The 7,343-nt window shown below is 28.0% G+C and overlaps 1 pseudogene; it reads left to right on the top strand.

Annotated features, from left to right (window-relative positions):
* The first annotated feature begins 5,222 nt into the window (after positions 1–5,222).
* On the top strand, positions 5,223–5,888 carry LOC112762755 (carboxylesterase 1-like; annotated as a pseudogene).
* Positions 5,889–7,343: the final 1,455 nt, after the last annotated feature.

Below are 7,343 nucleotides of genomic sequence, written 5' to 3'. Positions count from 1 at the left end.
AAGAACAAGTAAATTAAATTACAGAAGCTTAGATTGCAAGAAATGTAAATGACTGAATCTTAAAGTGTAAGAAAGGTAAATTGCTTGAATTATAAAAAGGAATTGGGAGCTGGGATTGCAGAAATTAAACAAGCTAAAGTAAAATGACAATTAACAAAGAAGGAGAAAATGAATCTAAATGCAGTAGATCTAAACAAGAGAAATAAAAATGCTTGAAGAATTTAGACAGAAAGTAGATGTATCTTGATTGCAGAAGTTAAAAGAGAAATGGAGATCTCAGGAGTGGAAGAGACTAGAAAACAAGTCTAGATCTCAAATCCTTCCTTGATCCAACAAGAACAATTGCAAGAGAAAATGGAAAAAGTAAATTGTAGAAGAAGTAGAAGAGAGAAAGCAGTAAACAGAATTTGAAATGTAAATCAAAGTTTCTAGAATTATGCAGAAAGATTAACAAGAGATCTCAAGGTGAGATTGAAACAGAATTTCTTCAATTCTTCACCCAAGATCCAAAGCAAGAAGTAGAGAATGCAGGGGTAAGAACAAGGAAGAAGAGAGATCAATTCTCCTTCCTAATTCTCCAAAAGAAACTCAGATTCCAAAATTACCAAGTAAAATTCTAAAAGAAAGTAAAAATTCTTAAGTGAAAAGTAAAAAGTTCAAAAAGTGCTTTCTAAATCAAACTAGCTTCTATTTATACACTTTCTATTCTTGGATTTTAGAATTTGGGTGGGCTTTTTAATTTGGTGAAGAATTGAATTCAATTGGATTTTTTATTAAATTTTTAGCCCATGTGTTGCTCCCAGGAGGATGCTCTGCTCTTGTGGGGAGCGGAGCATTGAGGCCTGTGCTGGATCCCTTTGTTGCGTACCAAGGCTTGAGAGGCATTCAGGATAGCGCTCCACTCTTGTGGGGAGCGGAGCATTGTTGCCTTGGTGTGGGGTGTCTTGCGCGCATCACTTCCTCATGGCCTTGTCAAGTTGCGCGCTCCAAGCTCCTGGCCGTGTCAAGTTGTGCGTGTTGCACCAAGGAGTAGCGCTCTGCTCTTGTGGAGAGCGTAGCTCTCCCTTTGCTTTGGAGAAGTCCCAAGTTCGAGACTTTGGGGATAGCTTTTTGGTGCAAATTTCCTTGGTTTCTTGTAGCGCCTTGCTCCTTGCTTCCTTAAGGTGCTGTGTTCGATCCTTGGAGGTGGCATTTTGGCCAAGTGTGGCTCATTTTCCCTTGTGAGTAGCGCTTCCCACTCCCCCTTGCTCATGAGTTCGATCCTTGGAGCAAGCATTGGCAAACTATTTCCTTGGATTTATTTGTGAGTGAAGCCCGATAATGCTCTTGAGGAGAGCGGAGCATCATTCTTCTCTTCTTCATTTCTTGGCTCTAAATTGTGCTCCGCTCTCAAGGGGAGCGTAGCATCATGCCTTGCTTTCTTGGCTCATAGTTTGTGCTCCCTTGAGAGAGTGCTCCGCTCCTGAAGAGAGCTCTATGCATATGCCATGCTTTATTGTTTTCTTTGCCACACTTTTCTCTTCCTTGGGCCACGCTTCTTAGGCTACGCTTTCTTATTTTCTTCTTTTCTTCACCTACAAGTAATCAAACAACCAATTGAAGTATCACTAAATTCACAAGGTTTATAAATCATTTTAATATCAATTAAATTTAGCTTAAACCTCATGATTTAGTATCAATTAAATGGTGGTTGATTGATTCAAAGGAACCATGCAATTCCATTTCAAATTACTTATTTATAATGCAAGAAAGTGCATAAAATCTAATAAAAACAAAGAAAAAGACTAGTAAAACTAGGCTAAGATGACTTGTCATCACTCATCTTATTTTTTTGTCTTCCTAATATGGCTGGAGTTTATATTATTTTTTAATTTTAAATAAAAAATTTAATTTTTAAATTTAAAAATTCAAGAAAATGAACAAATTTATCTTTTGAATTCCTAAATTTTTTTCAAGAATATTTTTTTATTTCTTTATTCACTAGATAATGCTATCTTTTCACAAATATTGAATAAATTAATTTTAAAAATTTAAACTTTTTAAATTTGTTATTATTGGATATTTATGAAATCCTTTATTTTTCTACTTTTTGGTAAAAAAATTATTCTTTTAGTTTCAAAATTTAAAAATAAATAGTTTTCATCTTATTTTTTTGTCTTCCTTATATTGTTGGAGTTTATATTATTTTTTCATTTTAAATAAAAAATTTAATTTTTAAATTTAAAAATTCAAGAAAATGAAAAAATTTGTCTTTTGAATTCCTAAATTTTTTTCAAGAGTATTGTTTTTATTTCTTTATTCACTAGATAATGCTATTTTTTCACAAATATTGAATAAATTAATTTTAAAATTTTAACCTTTTTAAATTTTTTTATTATTGTATATTTTTGAAATTCTTTATTTTTCTACATTTTGGTAAAAAAAAATTATTTTTTAGTTTCAAAATTTAAAAATAAAAAGTTTTCATCTTATTTTTTGCCTTCCTTATATTACTGGACTTTATTTAATTTTTTAATTTTAAATAAAAAATTTAATTTTTAAATTTAAAAATTCAAAAAAATGAAAAAATTTGTCTTTTGAAATCCTAATTTTTTTTCAAGAATATTTTTTTATTTTTTATTCAGAAGATAATGCTATTTTTCACAAATATAGAATAAATAAATTTTTAAAATTTAACATTTTTAAATTTTTTTAATTATATGATATTTATGAAATTCTTTATTTTTTTTTGGTAAAAAATCATTTTTTTAGTTTCAAAATTTAAAAATAAAAAATTTTCATCTTATTTTTTTGTCTTCCTAATATGGCTGAAGTTTATTTTATTTTTCCATTTTAAATAAAGAATTTAATTTTTAAATTTAAAAATTCAAAAAAAATGAAACATTTTGTCTTTTGAATTCCTAAATTTTTTCAAGAATATTTTTTTATTTCTTTATTCACTAGATAATGCTATTTTTTCACAAATATTGAATAAATTAATTTTAAAAATTTAACCTTTTTAAATTTTTTATTATTGGATATTTATGAAATCCTTTATTTTTCTACTTTTTGATAAAAAAATTATTCTTTTAGTTTCAAATTTTAAAAATAAAAAGTTTACATCTTATTTTTTTGCCTTCCTTATATTGCTGGACTTTATTTAATTTTTTATTTTAAATAAAAAATTTAATTTTTAAATTTAAAAATTCAAAAAAAAAGAAAAATTTTATCTTTTGAAATTCTAATTTTTTCCAAGAATATTTTTTATTTTTTATTCACGAGATAATGCTATTTTTTCACAAATATTGAATAAATTAATTTTAAAATTTTAACCTTTTGAAATTTTTTTATTATTGTATATTTTTGAAATTCTTTATTTTCTACTTTTTGGTAAAAAAAATTATTTTTTAGTTTCAAAATTTAAAAATAAAAAGCTCTCATCTTATTTTTTTTGTCTTCCTAATATGGCTGGAGTTTATTTTATTTTTCTATTTTAGATAAAGAATTTAAATTTTAAATTTAAAATTCAAAAAAATGAAAAATTTTGTCTTTTGAATTCCAAAATTTTTTTCAAGAATATTTTTTTATTTCTTTATTCCTCAAATGATGTTATTTTTTCACAAATATTGAATAAATTAATTTTAAAATTTTAACCTTTTTAAATTTATTTATTATTGTATATTTTTAAAATTCTTTATTTTTCACTTTTTGGTAAAAAAAATTATTTTATAGTTTCAAAATTTAAAAATAAAAAGCTCTCATCTTATTTTTTTGTCTTCCTAATATGGCTGGAGTTTATATTATTTTCGAATTTTAAATAAAAAATTTAATTTTTAAATTTAAAAATTTAAAAAAATGAAAAAATTTGTCTTTTGAATTCCTAATTTTTTTTTCAGAATATTTTTTTATTTCTTTATTTACTAGATAATGCTATTTTTTCACAAATATTGAATAAATTAATTTTAAAAATTTAAACTTTTTAAATTTTTTATTATTGGATATTTATGAAATCCTTTATTTTTCTACTTTTTGGTAAAAAATTATTCTTTTAGTTTCAAAATTTAAAATTAAAAAATTTTCATCTTATTTTTTTGTCTTCCTCATATTGCTAGAGTTTATTTTATTTTTCGATTTTAAATAAAAAATTTATTTTTTAAATTTAAAAATTCAAGAAAATAAAAAAATTTGTCTTTTGAATTCCTAAATTTTTTTCAAGAATATTGTTTTTATTTCTTTATTCATTAGATAATGCAATTTTTTCACAAATATTGAATAAATTAATTTTAAAATTTTAACCTTTTTAAATTTTTTTATTATTGTATATTTTTAAATTCTTTATTTTTCTACATTTTGATAAAAAAAATTATGTTTTAGTTTCAAAATTTAAAAATAAAAAGTTTTCATCTTATTTTTTGTCTTCCTTATATTGCTGGACTTTATTTAATTTTTTAATTTTAAATAAAAAATTTAATTTTTAATTTTGAAAATTCAAAAAAAAATTTTGTCTTTTGAAATCCTAATTTTTTTTCAAGAATATTTTTTTATTTTTTATTCAGAAGATAATACTATTTTTTCACAAATATAGAATAAATAAATTTTTAAAATTTAACATTTTTAAATTTTTTAATTATATGATATTTATGAAATTCTTTATTTTTTATTTTTTGGTAAAAAGATCATTTTTTTTAGTTTCAAAATTTAAAAATAAAAAGTTTTCATCTTATTTTTTTGTCTTCCTAATATGGCTGGAGTTTATTTTATTTTTCCATTTTAAATAAAAAATTTAATTTTTAAATTTAAAAGTTTAAAAAATGAAAAATTTTGTCTGTTGAAATCCTAATTTTTTTCAAGAATATTTTTTTATTTTTTATTCAGAAGATAATGCTATTTTTCACAAATACAGAATAAATAAATTTTTAAAATTTTACATTTTTAAATTTTTTAATTATATGATATTTATGAAATTCTTTATTTTTTATTGTTTGATAAAAAAAATCATTTTTTTAGTTTCAAAATTTAAAAATAAAAAGTTTTCATCTTATTTTTTTGTCTTTCTAATATTTTTTTATTTTTTTATGGTATTTTTTTTAGTAAACTACCATTTGTACCCACGAAAGTTGAAAATACTGATATATCTACTCATAGAAAAAGGAAATTACCATTTGTACCCATAAAAAATGATTTTTACGAGCAAAATTATCCAAACCCTAAAAATTACCTAAAATTCTTAAATTACCCTTATCTTCACCACCACATCACCTCCTTCACTCAATCCCCTTTCTAACCCCAACCCAGACGGCACCTTCACCCGCCTCCAAAACTATCCAGAGACCGCTCCCTCACCAGATCCCACTCTCCCCATACCCGTTCTCTCCAAGGACCTTACCATCGACCAATCCAAGCACACCTGGGCGCGGATCTACCTACCCCGCCAAGCACTCAATACTCCCCCTAACCACCCCAACCTTCCCCTCATCGTCTTCTACCATGGCGGCGGTTTCATATTCTACCGTGCCAACTCCACCTACTTCCACGACTTCTGCGTCCGCATGGCCAACGCCACCCAATCCGTCGTCGTTTCCGTCGATTACCGCCTTGCTTCGAAGCACCGCTTGCCGGTGGCGTACGAGGACTCGGTGCAGGCGCTGCATTGGATCAGAGCCTCCAATGACTTGTGGCTGGCTCACGCTGATTTCTCCCGATGCTATCTCATGGAAGAGAGTGTTGGAGGAAACATAGCGTACAACACGGGTCTACGTGCAGCCGCGGAGGCAGACTAGATCAGGCCGCTGAAGATCAAAGGGATGATATTGATTCAGCCGTTTTTCGGAGGGAAGAAGAGAACTCCGTCGGAGCTGAGGCTAGCGAAGGACTTGAAGAGGGTTAGGGTTAGAAAGGTGATTGGATGAATGAGGTGATTGGGCCTCTAAAGGTGAGAGCTTTGGTGAGAAGCCGTGAAAGACAGTGTCGTAAGTGTGAAGGACGGCGGCCGGAGGCGGCGGTTTCAGCTGCAGTGGCATGGTTGATAATAGAAGCGAGAGAAGGTTTGTACCAGTGCTTGTGGGTTGGGAAGATGTAGGGCTTGGCTTCATGGTGTACTTGCACCATGAAGGTGCTCTTCTTCTCCGGAGAAGCGACAGCAAGTGTTGCTGTGACTGTGAGGATGAAAGAGAGGAGGGTGTGGCAAGGAGCCATTGGAGCAGCGGTGGGGACTGAGTGGGAAGTAATGGTGAGAGGGTGTTAGAAAGGGAAAGAGGGGTGGTGGCTGGGTGAAGAGGGTGGTGGTGGGATTTGAGATTAGAAAGGAAAAGAGGGGTGGTGGCTGGGTGAAAAGGGTTAGGATTAGAAAGGTGATTTGGTGAAGAAGGTGGTGTGGTGGTGAAGATAAGGGTAATTTAGGAATTTTAAGTAATTTTTTAGGGTTTGGATAATTTTGCTTGTAAAAATCATTTTTCATAAGTACAAATGGTAATTTCCTTTTTCTATGGGTAGATATGTCAGCGTTTTCAACTTTCGTGGGTACAAATGGTAGTTTACTCTTTTTTTTAGAAAAATTCAACTTTAAAGAGAAGAAAGAAAAGCCATGGTATATTTTACCATTTATCAACTTCAAATACAATTGTATACTATTCGTGCAGCACATATAACTCAATATTAAATAGTTAAAAACACAATACATTTCACCATATTTATCACTAAGTTGCTTTTAAATTCAACTGTATTTCATATTATAAAAATTAAAGTACGCAATTTGAACATGATCTTCCTTTTTAAAATCAGGATTTGAACAACAAAAGTTGAGAGTAATTTTTCATTAAAAAAGCAGAGCTCATCCACAAATTTAAGACATTAATATACTAAGATATATAGCTAGTTAGAACATGCATTTAGCGCTAAAATTAATATATTGATTCAACATAGACACTTGTTTAGAAGTTCCAAACTTTTAAGTTAAATTTAAGTTAATTAGAAAGTATTTGGGTGATTGGGTTTTCTTTATTATATTTTAAAATTATTTGGACATATTGAAACACTATATCAAACACACATTGACATTCTCCCATAATTTTTTTTCTCTTAAAATGGTATATTCATCATGTGATATCTAATAGTTATTCTTGAAATTCCTAAAATGCTTAATTTACTTTATTTCATTCATTGTCATATATTTTGTCATTTTGTACAACCTCAAGAAGATCATAGATACTCCAAAATATAAGTGAATATTTTTGCACTAAATAAGGGGAACATACCCAAATTTTAACATCTGTGATAATAGGATGCTGATATTGAAAAGCAAACACTTGTGCAAGATAACACTATAAATAAGACATAAAATATACAAATTTTCATTATTGGTATTG

Source organism: Arachis hypogaea, chromosome 1 (assembly GCF_003086295.3).
Source record: "Arachis hypogaea cultivar Tifrunner chromosome 1, arahy.Tifrunner.gnm2.J5K5, whole genome shotgun sequence".
NCBI classification, from domain to species: Eukaryota; Viridiplantae; Streptophyta; class Magnoliopsida; order Fabales; family Fabaceae; genus Arachis; species Arachis hypogaea.
Note: the sequence above shows the minus strand (reverse complement) of the source record. Positions and strands in the feature narration are given on the sequence as shown.